Raw genomic sequence first — 21,262 nt, forward strand, 5'->3', positions numbered from 1 at the left:
GGGCAGAAGTAGCTGGAGCCTGTGGTCCATCTGCTCCCAGTGTGTCAGTAGCCGAGCCTTTCCCTTAAGGGGTCTCAAAGGACGTCCCTTTCCCTGTATGCAGGAAGACATACATAGACTGCCAGCTTCAGAAGCCTGTCCAGCTAGAGGCGTGGTACTCACTTCCACACCTATAGATGTTTGTCCCAAGTGTCAACCTGAGATTCAAACCCAAGGCATTCTAGGCCCAAAACAAGCAAGCAGCAGCCCAGGAAGTAAAACCAAGATCTGCGAGGTTCCGAAATGCCAGTTCCTTGCTTCTTACTTTCTCAGCCTACCAACAGAACTGCTTGGAGGAGGCTGCACTAAGTCATATGTTTGCTATTCCCCCTATCTCATTCCAATGATGAGTTGCCCCTGGAATAAAGCGAGTCTTCCTCTGCCCGCTGTAGCTGTTAGGGCCAGGTAAAGACAGTGGGCAGGTGTGGGTGGGATGGAGGATCCCCTTTGATTCACACTTAGCAGGTGGCTTTCTTGAGCTTGTTTTTCCCTTTAAAACTGTCCTATTTTAATCAGATTTTATATTTCTATACATCTAAGGTGGAGGTTGGGGAGAAAAGAGAAGATGAAAGTATGGTGAGATGTCTACTGAACTGCTCCTGCAAAGGCCCCTCCCCATGTACTCTCACCGAAAGCTGCAGGTGAGTCTCCCATGCTGAGTCAGAATCCTGCAAAGTCTCAGGCAAAGGGAGGCTATAGCAATTAGAAAGAGCACATTCGAAGAACCCCTATGACCTGCAGCTGCTGGCCTCCTGGAAACTTCCTTTGTTGCTCTTGTTTGGAAGACTGCTATTATTAGGCTCTTTTAACTACAATCACAGGGTCTAGGATTGGGCTAGAGAAAGACAGGGTGAAAGGGCAGGTGGGAGGAAGGAGGCTGAATGAGTGCTGGGAAGAGAGGCATTGGAAGGGACTGCCTTCAAGGTCATGTCTAGTCTGATATTCAGAGCATTATTTATTTTTCTTCCAAAAATTACATGTATTTTATTTTCAGCATCTTTTGTTAATTCTTTCTAATGATAATGTGCTGTTATTTTACAGCCACCCGTTCTCATTTAGTGGCTATGATTCCCTACTTTAGTTTTCTGAGCACAAGAAATCAGCTTTGGCTGTACATTGCAAAATATCCGAGAAGCTTAAAAATACTGATGTTTGGGCCAGTTGCGGTGGCTCATGCCTGTAATCCCAGCACTTTGGGAGGCCAAGGCGGGTGATCATCTGAGGTCACAAGTTCAAGACCAGCCTGACCAATATGGTGAAAATACAAAAATTAGCTGGGTATAGGCTAGGAGCAGTGGCTTACAGCTGTAATCCCAGCACTTTGGGAGGCCAAGGTAGGTGGATCACAAGGTCAGAAGATCAAGAATATCCTGGCCAACATGGTGAAATCCTGTCTGTACTAAAAATACAAAAATTAGCTGGGTGTGGTGGCACAACCCTATAGTCCCAGCTACTTGGATGGCTAAGTTAGGAGAATCACCTGAACCCAGGAGGTGGAGGTTGCAACGAGCTGAGATCGCGTCACTGCACTCCACCCCAGCAACAGAGCAAGACTCCATCTCAAAAAAATAAAAAATAAAAAATAAAAATTAGCTGGGTGCAGTGGCGGGTGCCCATAGTCCCAGCTACTTGGGAGGCTGAGACAGGAGAATTGCTTGAACATAGGAGGTGGAGGTTGCAGTAAGCCAAGATCATGCCACTGCACTCCACCTGGGTGACAGAGTGAGACTCCATCTAAAAAAAAAAACCCTGAAACCTGATGTTTGAAGAATGATGGTCACCGGAGATTGGGAAGGAGGAAAAGGGAAGTTGCTGTTTAATGGGTATAGAGTTTCAGATTTGCAAGGTGAAGCAGTTCTGGAGATCTGTTTCACAACAATGTGAATATACTTAATATTACTGAACCATACAATTAAAAATGGTTCAGAGGCCAGATATAGTGGCTCAGGCCTATAATCTCAGCACTTTGGGAGGCCCGGTCAGGTGGATCGCTTGAGTCCAGGAGTTTGAGACCAGCCTAGGAAACATGGCAAAACCCCGTCTCTACAACAAATACAAAAATTAGCCAAGCGTGGTGGTGCACACCTGTGGTCCCACCTAGGCGAGAGGGTCAGCTCAGCCTGGGAGGTCAAGGCTGAAGTGAGCCATGATTGCACCACTGTACTCTAGCCTGGGTGACAGAGTGAGACCCTGTTTCAGACAAAAAACAAACAAACAAAACACAAAAGATTGAGATGGTAAATTTTATGTTATGCTTTTCTACTACAATAAAAAGTACATAAAAATATTGACATGGGCTGGGTGCATTGGCTCAAGTCTGTAATCCCAGTGCTTTGGGGGGCCAAGGTGGAAGGGTCACTTGAGGCCAGAAGTACAAGACCAACCTGGACAACAAAAAGAGACCCTGTCTCTACAAAAAGAAATTTTTTAAATTAGTTCTGTGTGGTGGCGCACAACGGTAGCCTTAGTACTCAGTAGTACTCAGGTGACCTGATGTGGGAGGATCGCTTGAGCCTGGGATATTGAGGCTGCTGTAAGCCATGATCACATCACTGCACTCTAGCCTGGGCAACAGACAGGACGCTGTCTCTAAAAAAACAAACAAACAAAAATTGACCTGGCTAAAATGAAGCAGGCATTAAGGGCATAAGCACCTTGCTGGGTCCTCTCTCTCTCTCTCCTGTCCTTGGACATCAGACTCCAGGTTCTTCAGCCCTTAGTCTCTGGAACTTACATTAGTGGCATTCTGGGGGTTCTCAGGCCTTTGGCTTCAGACTTAACTGATGGGCAGTTAAGTCTAGGGAATGTTTGGTCTGTGGAGTAGTGGGCAATGAATGCTGAGAAGCTCTGTGAAATTATGATATAATAAAGCATATATATTTGGTTTTCCTCCCCAGTCCCTGGCACAGAGCTCCTAAAACCCTTGTGATTTCCTGAGTGACTGGGATGCAAGGTACATCTTTTGTTGTAATATTTGGTCTTAGACTCTGATTCCTGAAAAAGAGCTCCTAAATCCCTTGGAATTTCTTGGGTACTAGAAGGGTCCTTTGTTCTATTAATTATTAAGCAACTCTTGGTGGGCTCCTAGATAGCTTTGGGATGGGAAAGACCAAGCCAAGATTAGAAGCTTGGAACATTCAGTCCCATCCCCTATTCTCCAGGAAGGGGAGCAGAGCTGGAGATTGAGTTAATAATCCATCATGCCAATGTGATGAAGCCTTCATAAGACTACAAGACTCAGAGAGCTTCTAGGTTGGTGAACACATCTGTGTGCTAGAAGGGTGGTACACTCCAATTCTTGCCCTCAGAACACTTTTGGACTCACCCTGTGTACCCCTTCATCTAGCTGTTCATCTGTATTCTCTATCATATCCTTTATAATAAGCTGGTAAACAGGCCAGGCATGGTGGCTCATGCCTATAATCCCAACACTTTGGGAGGCCAAGGTGGGAGGATCACTTGAGCTCAGGAGTTTGAGACTAGCTCTGGCAACACAATGAGACCCCATTTCCATGAAAAATAAAAACTTAGCCAGGCTTGGAGGTGCACGCCTATAGTCCAGGTACTTGGGAGGGTGAGGTGGGAGGATCGCTTGAGCCTGGGAAGTCGAGGCTGCAGTGAGCTGTAGCCATGCCACTTCACTCTAACCTGGGAGACAAAGCAAGACCCTGTCTCAAAAAAAAAAAAAAAAAAAAAAAAAAGCTGGCAAGCACAGATAAACACAAGTGTTTTCCTGAGTTCTGTGAGCCATCATAGAAAATGGGAACTTTTAATATGTAGCCAAGTTAGAAAGAAGTGTGGGTAACCTATGGACTCACTACCTGCAATTGGCATCTGAAGTTTGGGGGCAGTTTTGTGGGACTGAGTCCTTAATCTGTAGCATATGGAGTAACTCCAGGTAGTTAGCGTCATAATTAAACTGTGGTACACCTAGTTGGTGTCCAAAGAGTTAGAGGATGTTTGTGGGGGAAAAAACCCTGATACATTTTGTATCAAAAGAGTTAAATGTAGTAGAGCCAAATAGTGTTTGTTTCCTATTTAAGCTCCCAGGTGATTTGAGCGTGCAGCTAAGACTGAGAGCCGTCCTGAGGATCCAAAGTCACTACTTTTCAGGTCCTCATCATTCTGGTAATTTTCTCAGATGCAAATCCCCCCTTTTGTTGAGATTTTCTGTTTTTGATGGTGTGGGCCTTTTTCAGAGGCTGACCAAGTTTACCTTTTGCCACCTGGGCTACACCTCTGCCTACACCCTGGGCTTCCAGTCCCACCTGGAGCTGGGGCCCCTTGGCTTACTTGTGGTTTCTCATCTCCTCACTTCCTTGAGGAATGCTGCCCAGTCTTCAGAGAGAGGGTCCTTCCTTGTGTTCAAAAGTGGCTATATTGGCAGGGCGTGGTGGCTCACGCCTATGATCCCAGCACTTTGGGAGGCCGAGGTGGGTGTATCATGAGGTCAGGAGTTTGTGACCAGCCTAACCAACATGCTGAAGTCCTGTCTCTACTAAAAATACCAAAATTAGCTGGGCATGGTGGCTCATGCCTGTAATCTTAGCTACTCAGGAGGCTGAGGCAGAGAATCGCTTGAACCTGGGAGGCAGAGGTTTCAGTGAGCCAAGATAGCACCACTGCACTCTAGCCTGGGCAACAGAGCAAGACTTTGTCTCAAAAAAAAAAAAAAAAAAAAAAAGTGGCTATATTGTCTTTTTTTTTTTTTTTTTGTATCCTTAAAAAAAAATCTCTTCTTGTGGTCTTATTAAGGAGATTTCAGCATGAGTTTAGTCCACATTCCTGAGATCTGGGGATTTTACTTTTTAAACTATATATTTATGTGTTATTTGAATTATTTTTGCCAGAAATACATTGCTTTTATAATCATCTTTTCAAATATTTTTATAAAAATAAATTATATTAATAAAACCTATGTAATAACCTGGAAAATATTTATGACATAATGCTAAGGAAAAAGGCAAACATATGTGCAGGAGGATCACAACAATGTAAAAAAAGACCATGACAAAAAATGGGCTGGGAACCATGGCTCATGCCTGTAATCACAGCACTTTGGGAGGCTGAAGCAGGTGTATCGCTTGAGGTCAGTAGGTCAAGACCAGCTTGGCCAACATGGAAAAACTTCATCTCTACTAAAATTACAAAAATTAGCTTGGTGTGGTGACACACATCTGTAATCCTAGCTACTAGGGAGGCAGAGGTAGAAGAATCACTTAAACCCGGGACGCAGAGGTTACAGTGAGCGGAGATCCCACCACTGCACTGCAGCCTGGTTGATAGAGTGAGACTATCTCAAATAATAATAATAAAAAGAAATAGTGGTTATGCTTACATGATGAGGTAAGTGCTTATGTGTCGGAAAGTCTTTTGTTCTTTATGTATTTTTATTATATATATATATATTTAAAAGAGCACATTCTCTTTCTATAATGGGTAGGAAATTGGACCACTCATGTTGAATGAGTTTAGTCAACTGCAGAGGTTACATATCATAAGAAACAGTTTGTGGGAGACACCCAGGCTCAAAGGAGCTACTGGGGTGTATCCTGAAAGGTGTGATGGGAATGTGGTTATTGTTAGAACACAAAAAACACTGTAACCTGTTTTTTTCTTTTGAAGAGTCTTGCTCTGTCATCCAGGCTGGAGTGTACTGGTGTGACTTGGCTCACTGCAACCTCTGCTTCCTGGGTCCAAGCGATTCTCCAGCCTCAGCTTCCTGAGTAGCTGGGATTACAGGTGCCTGTCACCACACCTGGCTAATTTTTGTATTTTTAGTAGAGGGGGGTTTCACCATGATGGCCAGGCTGGTCTTGGATTCCTGACCTCAGGTGATCTGCCTGCCTTGGCCTCCCAAAGTGTTGAGATTACAAGAATAAGCCAACATGCTCAGCCTGTCAACTGTACTTTAATGAGGAAGGCATGAAACCTTAGTTTGGTGGACATTTGTTTACCTCCATTCTCCCTTTTCTCTAGCAAGACTACCCTGTATTTGTTTAGGTGGCCACCTTTCAACAGCCCATGCAGTGTCTAGAGCTCCACCCTTTGCTCAAGAGGAACAGCACACAACCCAGGCCTATGCCAATCAGCATTTTACATTCCTCATGATTGGTTCAAAAGTGAGCAAGTCATTGAAGCCAGTTAGATTAGTGCCACCACAAAGAGGCTCTTTCCCCACCCTGATATTGCCATGGTTTTAATATGGTTTATCCTCACAAAACTCATGTTGAGGCTCTGTCTCCAATGTGGCAGTACTGGGAGGTTGTGCCTTTAAGAGGTGATTAGATTGTTAAGAGGGATTAATGCCTTACTCTTGCAGTGAGTTCTTGTTCTCTCAGTTCTGAATCAGTTCCCATGAGAGTGGGTTGTTAAAAAGCAAGGCTGCCTTTTGCTTGCCCTTCCACTTTTCTGTCACATTATGATGCAACAGGAGGCCCTCACCAGATGCAGCTGCCTGATCTTGAACATCCCAGTCTCCAAAACTGTGAGCCTAATTAACTTCTTTCCTTTATAAATTACCCAGTCTCAGGCATATTGTTATAGCAACAGAAAATGGACTAAGGCATATGTTGTACTTGAACCTTAATGTACTTGAACTTGAAACTTGATGGCTTCAACAGCTATAGCCATCTTACTCCCATGTGAAGCCTGAAAATTAAGCAACACATGGAAGGAAACACATCATTTGAGCCGCAATTTGGCCATGAGCTGCCCTTAAATTTTTTTAGTTACGTGAGTCAATACATTTCCTAAAACAGGTAAAATTGGGTTTTTGGACACTGATAACAAAAACAGTACACACTATGCTTATGGAGATTTACTTTAACAGGAGAACTAGAAAGAGATAATTTATTGCCTTTTGACGAATGCTTCCTTGAGAGAGCTGATATTCTGATTCCTGACCTCAACCACTATTTGATTGGCAGATGTACACTTATGCTCTCCATAATTACATTTTGGTCAATGATGGGCACTTAAGTCCAGGAGGTCAAGGCTGCAGTGAGCTGTGATTGCATCACTGCACTCCAATCTAAATGACAGAGTGAGATCCTGGCTCAAAAAAAAAAAAATTATACATCTTTTCTATGCTTAGACATGTTTAGATACACAAATACTATTGTGTCACAATTGCCTATAGTATTCAGTACAGTAACATGCTGTGCAGGTTTGTAGCCTAGGAGCAATAGGCTATACCATATAGGTTAGGTGTGTAGTAGGCTAAGCCATCTAGGTTTGTGTAGGTATACTCTATGATATTTGAACAATGACAAAATCACTTAATGATGCATTTCTCAAAACATGTCCTCATCTTTAAGTGATGCATGACTGTGTATCTTCCCTGAAGAAACAGCCATTCATTTGGTTAGCCTAGTTTGATGAAACTGTCTCATCATGAAACCCAACTCCTATATTCTGGGTTTACCAAGCTGTCTTCTAATCTGTGGTTTAGCCCTTTGACTGCACTGATTATCAGGCAGGCATCCTCCCATTATGCATGAACACATGGGCATTACGTTTGTTCAGTCAGTCTTTCACGAGTTTGTTTAAGCAATTAATTGCTAGAGCATGTATGTAATAGAAACCTTGAAATTCTGACTTCAAAGCTGAGAACAGTCCCAGCTTCATGGTGACCCATCATAACATGGAAGAGCCAACCAAGCTAAGACTCTGTATCTCTCTTTAACTTCAACAAGGTCATTCACCTAAAAGGAGGATTAATAAAGATAGAGCATGCATGTTCATTATGTGGTCCTGACAATACTGGTCAGCCCTGGAACATGGTAGTCCTGGGTTTGTACAGCTACTGTTTTTGGTGTAGTCTTGGGAAGACTACCATTTCCCTAAGCCTCTATTTTGATTCTTCTACTATAAAGTGGTAAAAATAACACTTCTTGCATGTGGTCATTGCAAAAACTAAATGGAATGATATACAGGAAGTCGAGGCAAAATAAAATGATAACTACTCAGAGGCAAATTTTCTATGAAGTTAATAAAGTTTCCTGGGCCCTAAAATGTATTCATATAGTCCTATGGTTTTAAAATTGTAAATTTAAGATATCTTTGCTATTATTATTTATTTTTTTATTGTACTTTAGGTTCTGAGGTACATGTGCAGATCGTGCAGAATTTGTTGCATAGGTACATACATGGCAGTGTGTTTTGCTGCCTCCATCCTCCCATCACCTATATCTGGCATTTCTCCCCATGTTATCCCTCCCCAACCTCCCTACCCACCGCTGTCCCTCCCCTATTACCCCCCAACAGACCCCAGTGTGTGATGATTATGTTCCTTTACTCCTTTTTTTTTGTTTGAGACAGGGTCTCAGTCTGTCACCTGGACTGGAGTGCAATGGCACGATTTTGGCTCACCACAATCCCTGCCTCCCAGGCTCAAGCGATTCTCTCACTTCAGCCTCCTGAATAGCTGAGATCACAGGTGCGCGGTACCACCATCTGGCTTAATTTTTGTATTTTTAGTAGAGATGGGTTTTTACCATGTTGGCCAGGCTGGGAGGACAACTCCTGACCTCAAGTGATCCACCTGCCTCGGCCTCCCAAAGTACTAGAATTACAGGCATGATCCACCACATCCAGCTGATTTTTCTTAAGTCAAGTCCTCCAAATCTTTTACTGGTATTATTTCATTATCATGATCTCATTTAAATCTCACAACAATACTATGAGATAGCTATGGTCGATACCATTTTACAAATAAGAAAACTGAGGCTTATAGATATTAAGTAACTTTTCTAAGATCATACTATGGGTGGTAGAGCCAGGATTCAAACCACGGCAGTCTGCATCCAGAGAGTGTCCAGGGCCCATGTCTTAATCACTCACTTGGTTTCCTAAGTGTGCTGGTACTGAAGAATCACCAAGGGGCACTTATTAAAGTACAGATTCTAGGGCCGACCTCAGAGCTAGCAAATCAGGGTCTCTAGGGGAGGGACCTACTTTCTGTGGTGGTTTCCGCTCTTGAGCCTCTTGTTCCAGTGAGCTGTATTTGCCTGTCTGTCTCCATTTTGGGGGCAGCAGTTTGCCCTGTGTCCTCACCTTTCTTACAGATGCAAGAAGAGTTGTTGATTTTTCAGCCTGTCCAGCTTTGTAGTTGCTATTAAGATAGAATGGCAACTTCCAAGCTCCTTACATGCAGAAGCGGAAACCAGAGGTCCTATTCAAAATAGTTTTAAATTGTATTAAACATGCACAAAAGTACAGCAATGTACTGAATCCCTGTGTATCCATCACCTAGGTTCAACAATTGTTATAATTTTGCTAATTTTGAGAAGCATTTTAAAAATTCATAGAGACCAGTGCTTAACTGTTAAAAAAACAAAGAGTTAAATAGTCAATCAAATAATTTGGGAGATAGTTAAAATAGTTTAGTAGTCAAATAGTTAAATAGTTTATAGTCAAATAGTTAAAATAATTTAACTATTTTTAAGTAAATTTAAGTAAATGACCTAAATGATTTGGGCAAGAGCCATATATACATACATATATATATATATGGGGTGGGAGGGGAGGGACAGAGAGAGTACAAATAGCATAAAACAACAAACAGATAACGTTAATTATTTTGGTAGCTCTTTTGTGTAATATCACTTTACACAAATACCCCCCAATACTCTATTATGTGAAGAGAAACCTGTTTTTTATTACATTTCCTTCTGAAACTCAGAGGGCAGAACAGTCCAATTCAATTCACCAAACTTGTGGAGCCTGTGAGCATGTGCCACCATGCCCGGCTAATTTTTTTGTATTTTCAGTAGAGATAGGGTTTAACTGTATTAGCCAAGATGGTCTTAATCTCCTCACCTCGTGATCTGCCTGCCTCAGCCTCCCAGCGTGCTGGGATTACAGGCATGAGCCACTGCACCTGGCACAATTTTCTATTTAAAAAAAAAAATCTCATATTTAGGGCTGGGCGAGGTGGCTCACACTTGTAATTCCAGCACTTTGGGAGGCCAAGGTGGGAGGATCACGAGGTCAAGAATTCGAGATCATCCTGGCCAACACGGTGAAACCCCGTCTCTACTAAGATATAAACAATTAGTCAGGCATGGTGGTATGTGCCTATAGTCCCAACTACTCAGGAGGCTGAGACAGGGGAATTGCTTGAACACTGAGGAGTCTGAGATTGCAGCGAGCTGAGATCATGCCACTGCACTCCAGCCTGGTGACAGAAAGAGACTCTATCTAAAAAAAAAAAGTTCAGAAAATCATGCATCCCAAGTTTTATGGAAAAAATAGAGTTAAGGGCAGACCACTCAAAACATTAAGAAGTTGTAAGTAGAGCCCTGATAAAACACAACTGTCCTAATAAATATCCTGACACAGTTTGTTTTCTATTGGTGTTCGCAGCTAACCTCACAGCCAGGTCTTTTTTTGCAGCTTTATATCTGGGTACACCTGTTCCTTCCTGAGACATGAAGGTCCTTGAGGACATTTGCTTACTGGAGAGATAATTTTCACCAAAATTAAAAATACAATCTAGAGGTAGCTTTCTGAAATCATTTTAAACATAAAGAGATGTGACTTTAAAATTTTTCATCTGAACTCTGAATTTTCCTAAATAGCTTAATATAGTGAAAAATTGAGAATTTCTTGAAGCCACTAAGTCTAATAAAAGAATGCACTTCCATGGGGTTTTCAGTTTCCTGTCTTCTCCTTAGGGTCCTCACAGATGAGGAAGGCCTTTTCTTTGTGAGAAAGCTCATTCTACTCACTTCAAAACATTCTGGAAAAATAGCATATGAGCTACTTTGGTTTCTGTGATATGATGATTCTGTTCTCCTATTACCTGTCAATGAGAGCTGGTTAGGACTAAGAAAACACCAGTGTGGTTAAATGGTAAATTTTATGTTATGCATAGTTGGCTACTATATATATTTAAAAATTAAGGATCTACAGAAGCTCTTGTGTATGTGGGCTATACCTATCAATGTTTACTTTAGTAGTCATTAAAACTGGGATTTTTTTTAAAAGAACACCATTATGAATAGATGATGCTAACATTGATGTATCTACCACTCAGCTTCAGAAATAAAACTTTAGTGATAACCTTGAATTCCCATGTGTGTCCTTCCCTGAATGCATTCCTTTGTCTCCTAGAAGTAACAACTATCCAGGATTCAGTGTTCATCATTTCCATGTCTATCTTTATGGGTTTTCTAAATTTAGAATATCCCCAGAGACATATAGTTTTAAATTTTTAAGCCAACACAGCCATAGTACAGTATGTGTATTATTTTAGAACTTTTATTGACTTGGTTCATCCACCCTTACAGGTGCCATTGGTCACGCAACCCCCTCCAAAGCAGAGGTGCAATTCTCCTCAGTACTTTATTAGCATGCCTTGATGTCTTGCTTCCAGTCTCTTCAGAAATTATGGTGGGGACACACCCATACACATTAATGGAATAAACACCCTTCTCTCCTCTCCCTTGGGGCTCCCTCCCACAAACAGGTCCATTGTCCACAGTACTCATTTGTGGGACTACAATATGTTCCCAGCCACAACATAGCATTACATAGAATAGGAGCTAACATGCATGGGAATCAGAATATGTTTAGAATTACATCTTAGCACACTGAAAAATGCATTGGAAGAGCAGCCATTATTGACAGAGACAGTCCTGGCTAATAGATCTGCCTAGTTTTAGGCTGCTTAGGGGAACCGGGGTCCTGGAATAAGAAGCCCCACCCCCTCCTATGAAGAGAGGAAAGCTGGAGACAAAAAGAGGAAGCGAGAGATGAATTGCAAAAAACTAATTAGATTGCAACCTCAAGGTAGCATTTCGTATAATAAGTTCTAACAATGTTCTCTTGTTTATATCAGCCTCATTCTCTTAGCCTGGCTTACTAGGCTGGTGTTTAATTCCAATGCTTCTGAGTTCATTTATTCAACTTCATTATCCTTACCATAGTAGCCTCCACTAGGGTTCTCCCCTACCTTCAAAGATCTCATCTAAGTGTATAAAGCTATTAGATCGAGGAGAGAAATCAGGATGAACTTAACAGCATTTTCATATGGCCTGTGGGTTCTGGAGCCTATGCTTTGGCAACTGAAGCTGAACTTCAGTTGTGGTTGTTGCTAACACTGGTATATCTACCACTCAGCTTCAGAAATAAAACTTTACTGATATCATCGAATTCCATGTGTGTCCTTTCCTGAATGCTTTGTCACTCAGAGATAACAACTATCCAAAATTTGGTGCTTATTATCCCCATGTCTTTCTTTATGGGTTTTCTAAATTTGGAATATCCCTGGAGACAACTTTGGCAACTGAAGCTGAACTGTGATGGTTGTTGACCTCTGATGTGCTACTTTTTAATCAAGAACTTATTTTCCCTCTTTCTCTCTCAGCTCCCACAGGCCCACTCTAGTGACTCATGACTTATATACACAGAACAATAGAGAAAAGAAAAACAGAATTAGATAAATGGGCAGGGGAAACAGTGAGGGCTATGTCTTAAAAGGAATCTTTTTTTTAAGAGTATCAAATGATTTTATTATGAAAGATAAGCCATTTATTGACCCTTTCCTAAAAAAACACAAATGTGAGAATAAAATAAACTTACATAAGACTCACTAGCCCCTGTAGGACAGGAAGCAGCCCTGGACAGAGAGCCTGCAGATGAGTTTCCTTATACCTCATGTCTGAACTTTTCACATATTCTAAGATTTCATGTTTTGTTACCTATTACAAAGGAAAGGAAACTGGGTAGAAGGCTGCAGTACAAAAAGGTCACAACTTTAAAGCTATCTGATGCTAATGACTTGTACAATCTAGTTTGGAACTCTGAGAGACAATATCAAATAAGCACTGCAAATACTACCCCCAGTTAACCTTTACTGTCATTGTTCTTTGAAACTGTCTTTGGGATTGGTTATGTTCTCTCACTGTAGCTTTCGTTTGTCCCAGAACACAAACCCTAAAGTCCACATGCAGTCTCCATGTTCAAGTAAAGTCTGTTTCAGGACAACCATGGGTTGCTGTAGTGTTTCTCTCTCTGTAGTGTCTACTTGGTGTCATGCCCTTGGACAGGGGACTAAATGGCAGCACAATGCAGGGGTTGACACAGTCAACTTTCCCGCTGCTGAATTTGCTTCCCTTTCAATCTGTTCACTGCCCATAGTCAAGGTTGAAATCTTTAGACCAGTGACGACCTTGGCCTATCTTCAGTCTGAAGTTGCCCTCTTATGTAACTGAATCCATTTCTTCACCAAAAATTGAGCTTTCAAAAGGTGTCAGGCATATTCTTAGGAAGTGTCCTGAGATGGAGCTGGTGGGTCCTGGCCTTCGGGCTCTGGAGGTGGGGGGTGCTGGCACAGCTGCTTTTTTTTTCTGGGCGGCCAGGAACTCATGAATTGCTCGTTCTATTTGTGGCCTGAAGATGTGGTTTAGTTTTGGATCCACCACCTGAGAAATAATCCTCTCTACTCCAGCTTCCAACATCCCTGACTGAACCACACTCTGCCTCAGACCATTTCGCAATTGGTTTTTGATCATTGTAGGAATCCATTCCTGCTTGTCCAGATGTGTTGACACAAAATTATCCACTTTCTGCCTCAGGTTTTGGTAAGCTGGCTTTGTGTCCACGTCGGCCAGGCAGTCCCGACGGAAGCTGTCAAAAAAGGCCCGGGCTCTTGAGCTGCTCCAACGATGAGAGCGATGAGCTGCGGGTCACTGGGAGGCGGCGAGGCCGGGTTGATGGGGCCACTGCCCTCGCTGGCCCCAGTAGCGCCTGTCACTGCCCCGGCAGAGGCCTGGCTGGCTCCACCGCCGCTGTCCGCCTTGGCTGAGCTCTGGGCCCACAAGGGAGACCGACTATAGCTTCTTCTCCAGAACAGGAGGCCTAGAATGTGTAGAGGTGGCAAAGGGGGCGGTGAAGGAGAAGGGCCCCAAGGAGGCAGAGGCGGAGGTGACAGTGGTGGTGGTGGCGGCGGCAATGGCGGGGGCGGTGATCAAGGAATCATTTTTAATTGAATTCCTTTTCTCTCTTCAGATTCCTTTTTTCTCTCAAAAGTGGGGAAAACTCTCAAATAACAAGAGCAAACAAGAAAGTAGCCTAGTCTGCACTGCATTTGCATTTCTTAGTTTCATTCCCTATTCCAAAATATCTGAGGCAAATGTGTTCTGACAGTAGAAATGAACATGTACTTAGGCCGCGCACGATGGCTCACGCCTATAATCCCAGCACTTTGGGAGGCCGAGGCAGGTGGATCGTGAAGTCAAGAGATGAAGACCACCCTGGTCAACATGGTGAAACCCCGTCTCTACTAAAAATAAAAAAATTAGCTGGGCATGGTGGCACGCGCCTGTAGTCCCAGCTACTCAGGGAGGCTGAGGCAGGATAATTGCTTAAACCCAGGAGGCGGAGGTTGCGGTGAGCCGAGATCGCACCACTGCACTCCAGCCTGGGTAACAAGAGCAAAACTCCGTCTCAAAAAAAAAAAGGAAATGAACATGTACTTTAAAATTATGGGATCTAGTAGATTTAATGGAATGAACCCTGGATTGGGAGAGCTAGGGGAACTGGCTTAGAATGATCCCAACCCAGCTATTTATTTAGTTTCTTCACTTATAAAATTAAATACACCATCTACTGATGAATGGATAAACAAAATATGATATATCTACAGAAGGGAATATTGTTCAACCATAAGAAGGAATGAAGTATGGACATGTGCTATAACGTGGATGTGCCTTAAAGACATTATGCTAGGTGAAGGAAGCCAGACATAAAGACCATAAATTACACAATTCCACTTACATGAAATGTATAGAATAGCTAAATCTAAGGACATAAAGTAGATTAGCTAATAGGTACAGGTATCTTTCTGGGTTGATGAAATGTTCTAAAATTGATTGTGGTGATGGTTGTATTTAGAACTCTGCATATACTGAAAACCATTTAACTGTATACTTTAAATGAGTGAATTGTATAGTATGTGAATTATATCTCAATAAAGTTGTTTAAAAAAAAAGAAAAAAATGAAACAGTGATTTCTACCCAGCCCAGATATGTTGTGAGGCTCAAACGAATTGTTTTTACAAATAAGAAAACTACTTCCAAATATACAATGAAAATTATTTTAGACTGAATTATTCCTTAAATTAGAGGTTGATATAATAAAGGAATTTTCCCAGTGAGAATTGGCATTTCTATAGACCAGAGTTGTACCTCTGCTTATACAGCTCAGTGGATGAAGATCAGGGAGGAGGAGCAGTTTAAAGTCGGTGAGAATGGTGAGGGGAGGGAACAAATGGCTTTGTATAGATCTTTGAGGTCAGGGATTATTTTTATCTTGTTCTCTTTTGTAATCCCAGTACCTAGTACAATGCCTGACTCAATAAATGTGAATCAGTGAATAATGAATCAATGGTCAAACCAATGAACTGAGGGTCTGAATGAAAATGATGAGACACTTTCACTCAGCCAATAAACTTTTACTAGCCAACAAATTCAGATCTTACTTTAATGTTGGCAGTGACTTGGGCTTTTAGGGATTATACCTGTTCCATTGCTAAGAGAGAGATAGTTATCTTTTATGTGTTGTACATCCAATGGTGTCTCTCTGTCACTCAAGCTGGAGTGCAGTGGTGTGATCATGGCTCACCACAGTCTCAACCTCTTGCACTCAAGCGATCCTCCCATATTAGCCTCCTGAATAGCTGGGACTACAGGAATGTACCACCTCCCCAATAATTTTTTATTTTATTATTTTGTAGAGATAGGCTCTCACTATGTTGCCCAGGCTGGTCTTGAACTGCTGGGCTCATGCAATCTGCCTGCCTTGGCCTCCTAAAGCACATAGATTACAGGTGTGAGCTACCACACCTGGCCAAAAGTTTTAATGTATAAAAACTTCGTCAGTATTGTGGCTAAGATTCATTCTATCTTCTATTAGTTGTTATGACTCAAGGAGAGTTGGCCTCTAGAACAAAAATATCCTTAGGCTTGGGCTAGTCATGCCAAGAGCCCTGAGTGACTGTGGAGCAAGCTGAGATGTCTGCTTTGCTGAAAGACAAAGACAACGAATTCATAAGGTGGTTTGGAATTAGGGCAACAATTTTGTGTGGTCCTGTCATTGTAAGTCACTGTGATGGGACAGTAATCACAAGCCTTGGGGAGAAGCAACCATTCTCTAGTTCTCTATTTTTGCCATGTGGGAAAAGACTTGTGGGTTTGGACCAAATTCACATCATGGCAAACAAGTGCCATTTACATCCGAAAAGCTGAAGTCAAAAGGAGAGCAATTCAAGGGAAGAACATTCCACTTCCTCTGATGGGTTCTTGAGTTCCCTGCTCTTTTTTCACTAAACCTTTCCAAGAAAAGTCCCTGTCACCCAAAAACTCTAATTGAAACACCTCTGAAGGACCACTCATGTCTGATGTGTAAGTAACAGCCATGGAAATGTGGTTGAAGAACTGAACTTTAGGATCTGGACTGCTCAGAGCAACAGCTACTTCATTCAAGGCCTGGAAATTTCCATTTAGAAAATAATCTGGCTTAAGAAAGGATTTCCTCATGATGCGGAAAAAATGGACAGTCAGTCAGCTTGACAAATGAGACTTCCTCATGACAACTGGTAAAGAAAAGCTTTAGGGAACACAAGGGAAGCTTGAAACAGTGAAATTTAACTGGGTGCCAAAGCCTCCTTGCAGACAGAGGAGCTCTAGGTTTCCCCATTTATGATCAGACAGTAACCCCTTCCTATGCAGGAGACTTGGCAGCCGTGACAGCAGAAGGCTTATTTGCAAAGGGACTTTTCTTCACCTTTTATTTTCCTCCCTATACCCTCAGTCACTTACTTGGACAACATGTCCTGGAGCTAAACAGAAGTATACTCTAAACTTCAAAAGCCTCAACAAAAAATGACTTGTCTAAGAGAACAAAGTAGATCATCTTTCCATTCCCTCCTTCACTGATTTCTTCCAAAACAGACATCTGAAAAGCCAGGAAACTAAGAAAGGAACAAATAAACACAAACCACTAGTAAAACCAGCTCCCTTAATAAAAAATAGCTTCCAATCTCCAGCTCCCTGATTTGGATTTGATAAACACCTTAAATATGTTTGGCTATGACTTTGGATTATTCTGCCTCTGATGTTAATTTATTTTAGATCATAAATCCATAGTCCAGTGGCTTGTACTTGCTCAGGAGGCAGTTTGAGGGATGCTGCAGCATGAACTCTGAAGTCAGGCAGAGCTAGGCTAGAATCAGACTCTGTGCACCAGCTGTCTAAATTGGTAAACTGGGGAAGTGACTTAGCATTTCTAATTTTCATCTGTAAAATGGGGATAATAGTAGCCTCAGATTTGCTATAAGAATCTAATCATCTTATATATGTAAATGAGAAAATAATCTAGAATAATCCCATACCTGTCCCTATCTACTCCCCTTTCTCCAGATAATCAATTTTATTTCTTTCTTATCACTCCAGAGATTCTTTAGGCAAATGTAAGCAAATTAAATATATATCCTTCTTTTGCCTTCTTGCTTACATAAAAGGAGCATATAACTACTCTGTGCCTTGTTTTTTTTCTCTTAATCTATCTGGGAAATCTTTCCATATCAGTACAAGGAAAACATCCTCTTTTTTTTTTTTTTTTTAACAGCAGTATGAGATTCCATTGTGTGGCTGTAACAGAGTTTATTTAACCATTTTTTATTGGAAGACATTTGGATTATTTCCAAACATTTCCTATAATAAATAAAGCTGCAGTGAACATTCTTGTACATAGTGTCATTTTGGATGTATGTGAGTATATCTAAAGGGTTTATACATTTGAAGTTTTTTAAAACAACTTTATTACATAAAATTTATTACAGCTGTAATTTGATGGTTTTTGCCAAATTGCCCTCCAAAGGAGTTGTACCATTTTGTACTGCCCAGCAATGTATGAAGGTGTACAGTAAACTACTAGAAGTAGGCACTAGAAGGTAGGGTAGGTGGGCCCAAAGAGAATTTCAAGTTTCTTTAAAAATATGACATGTGGCTGGGCACGGTGGCTTACACCTGTAATCCTAGCACTTTTGGAGGCTGAGGTGGGTGGATCACCTGAGGTCAGGAGTTAGAGACCAGCCTGGCTAATATGGTGAAACCCTATCTCTACTAAAAGTACAAAAATCAGCTGGGCATGGTGGTACGCACCGGTAGTCCCAGCTTCTCAAGAAGCTGAGGCAAGAGAATCACTTGAACCTGGGAGGTAGAGGTTACAGTGAGCCGAGATCATGCCACTGCACTCTAGCCTGGGTGACAGAGCGAGACTCTGCCTCAAAAAAAAAAAAAAAAAAAAAGACATGTTAAAAAAATTTATATATAGGTCTATGTTCTTATAGTAAAATATGGTAAGAATTGAAAGTGCCCTTTGGCCCACACTCTTCTTCTCTCCAAGCAATCCCAGTCTTTCCCATGCTGTGAATTGTTTGGTGTGTCAGTTAACAATTGTCAAATCCAATGGCCATTTCTCAGTTTCTGTCCTCCTTGAGATATCTAAAGATCTATTCCCAAGATTCTTCCTTTGGTGTTCATGACACAAACATTCTTTCGATTTGCTCATAATTCTCTGATTCTTTAGCATCTTCTCTGGCTTCTCTTTCTTCTCTTGCCTTAAAAAACAGGCCTAATAAACAAGGCAATATTTGCTGAATGCCAATGACACACAAGAATAACAGAACCCCAACCACAGGGAGTTTAAGGTCTTAGGGGTGCAGCAGATTGCAAAGGTGGTTGAGACCATTCCTCCTCTGTAAGTGTATTAGTTTGCTAAGGCTGCTGTGACAAAATACCACAAACTGAATGACTTAAACAACAGAAACCTATTTTCTCACAATCCTGGGGTTAGAAGTCCAAGATCAAGGTGTTAGAAGGGGCTGGTTTCTTCTGAAGCCTCCTGTCTGAGGGTTAGAGATGGCCATCCTCTCCTTTGTCTTTACATTGTCTTCCCTCTGTACCTGTCAGCAACTGAATCTCCTCTTCTTATAAGGACACTAATCATATTGGATTAGGGCCCACTCTAACAAGCTCATTTTTAACCTAATTACCTCTTCAAAGACCCTATCTCCAAATACGGTCACATCCGGAGGCACTGAAAGTTAGGACTTCAGCATATGTGTTGCAGGGAACAATTCAGCCCATTCCATAAACATGCCCTTTACAGGATGATTTTGCTGTCCTTTCCATTAAGGGGTTTAATCTTTCTTCACTTCCTAAGCTAGGCTGGCCTTGTGACTTGATTTGACCAACAGAATATGGCAGACGTGATGTTGAACAACTTCCAAGTCTAGGCTTGCAGTTTCTACTTACACTTTCTTGGAACACTGCCCTGAGACCACCATGTAAGGATGGATATTGCTATATCCTCCTGGAGGATATCTGGGCATGGAGGAGGAGAACTAATGCATCTCAGCCAATAATCAGCACTGACTGCCAGTCACTTGAGTGAAGTCACCTTGGACCATCCAGCTATTCTTGCCATTATCTGTCTGCAATTGCATGAGTAAGCCCAGGTAAGACAAGCTGAAGAAGTGCCATCCAGCCCACAAAAATAATGAGAAAGAATACATGGTAGGCCAGATGCAGTGGCTCACGCCTGTAATTCCAGCAATTTGGCAGGTCGAGGTGGGTAAATCATGGGGTCAGCAATTCGAGACCAGCCTGGCCAACATGGTGAAACCCATCTCTACTAAAAATACAAAAAATTAGCTGAGTGTAGTGGCGGGTATCTGTGATCCCAGCTTCTCAGGAGGCTGAGACAGGAGAATCTCTTGAACCCAGGAGGTGGAGGTTGCAGTGAGCCAAGACAGTGCCACTGAACTCCAGCCTGGTGACAGAGTGAGACTCAGTCGCAACAACAACAACAACAAAGAATACATAGTAGTTGTTTTAAGCCACTAAAACATGATTATTGTTGTAAGTCACTATTTTTACACACAACAGTCATTGATATTGGAGGAGACAGAGAAATTAAATAAATAACTATCAGCACATAAAGTTTCATAAAAGTAAACATACATGTTGAGGCAAACAGTGGGAGTCAAACTCATGTGGGAAGGGAAGAAGAAGGTCTGGGAAAGGGATGTTTAAGTTGAGATGTTTATGATGAGTAGGAGTAGTGAGGCAAACTTGGGAGAGTAGAGGGTAGGAAGAGGAGGTATAGGTCAAATTCTATTCAAATACTCACTGTCTCCCCTGCCCTGTCCTCCATGGGAAGAATATGTTTCCTTGCCCCATTTATATTGGGCTTGGACATGCGGTTTTCTTGAACCAGTGGCTCATGGTTAGAAATGATGTGCAGTTCTGTTCCTAGGCCATAAGAGGAAATGTGTGGTTCGACTGGTCTCTGGGAGCTTCCAGTTATTTAAGGCCTTGAAGACCATGTTAAAAATGATGGGCTGGGTGCAGTGACTCACACCTGTAATCCCAGCACTTTGGGAGGCCAAAGAGAATGGATCACCTGAGGTCAGGAGTTCTAGACCAGCCTGGCCAACATGGTGAAACCCCATCTCTACTAAAAATATAAAAATTAGCTGGGTATGGTGGCTGGCGCCTGTAATCCCAGCTACTTGGGAGGCTGAGGCAGGAGAATAGCTTGAAACCAGGAGGCAGAGGTTGCAGTGAGCCAAGATCGCACCAACAGTGAAATTCCATCCCCAAAAAAAGATGGGACTTTGGTGGCTCATACCTGTAATTCCAGCACTTTGGGAAGCCAAGGTGGGATGATTGCTTGAGGTTAGGAGTTCAAGAGCAGCCTGGACAACACAGTGAGACCCTGTCTCTATAAAAATTAACAAATTAGCCAGGCATGGTGGCATGTATCTGTAGTCCTAGCTACTGGGGAGGCTAAGGCAGGAGGATAGCTTGAGCCCAGGAATTTGAAGTTACAGTGAGCTATGATCATGCCACTGCACTCCAGCCTGACTGGAGACCCTATCTCAAAAAAACCAAACCAAACCAAACAAGACAAGACAAAAAAACAAGATGGATCTTTATTCCGTTTAAAATGATACAGCTGCTATGGAAACCAGCATGGAGCTTTCTCAAAAGAATTAAAAAGTAGTACTACTATATGATTTAACAATTCCACTTCTGGGTATATATTCAAAAGAATTCAAAGCAGAATCTCAGAGAGATCGTTGTATACCCATGTTCACTGCAGCATTATTCATAATAGCCAAGAGGCAGAAACAATACAATTGTTGAT

The 21,262-nt window shown here is 42.1% G+C and overlaps 1 protein-coding gene, 1 long non-coding RNA gene and 1 pseudogene across 3 annotated transcripts in view; 1 reads left to right on the forward strand and 2 right to left on the reverse strand.

Annotated features, from left to right (window-relative positions):
• Positions 1–21,262, reverse strand: part of LOC135278036 (uncharacterized) — an 81,306-nt gene that overhangs the window by 18,521 nt on the left and 41,523 nt on the right. The gene's annotated exons all lie outside the window — the stretch shown is intronic.
• The window catches only part of NDUFAF6 (NADH:ubiquinone oxidoreductase complex assembly factor 6), a 94,108-nt gene continuing 73,435 nt past the window's right edge, over positions 590–21,262 (forward strand). The window contains exons 1-2 of the mRNA XM_064384416.1: positions 590–680; positions 2,937–2,992. The gene's annotated coding sequence lies outside the window, so the exon portion shown is untranslated. The remainder of the gene's footprint in view (positions 681–2,936; positions 2,993–21,262) is intronic.
• LOC135278096 (biorientation of chromosomes in cell division protein 1-like) lies at positions 13,310–16,584 on the reverse strand (annotated as a pseudogene).

Source organism: Aotus nancymaae, unplaced genomic scaffold, assembly GCF_030222135.1.
Source record: "Aotus nancymaae isolate 86718 unplaced genomic scaffold, 86718_ANA_hifiasm-v0.15.2.pri h1tg000036l, whole genome shotgun sequence".
NCBI classification, from domain to species: domain Eukaryota; kingdom Metazoa; phylum Chordata; class Mammalia; order Primates; family Aotidae; genus Aotus; species Aotus nancymaae.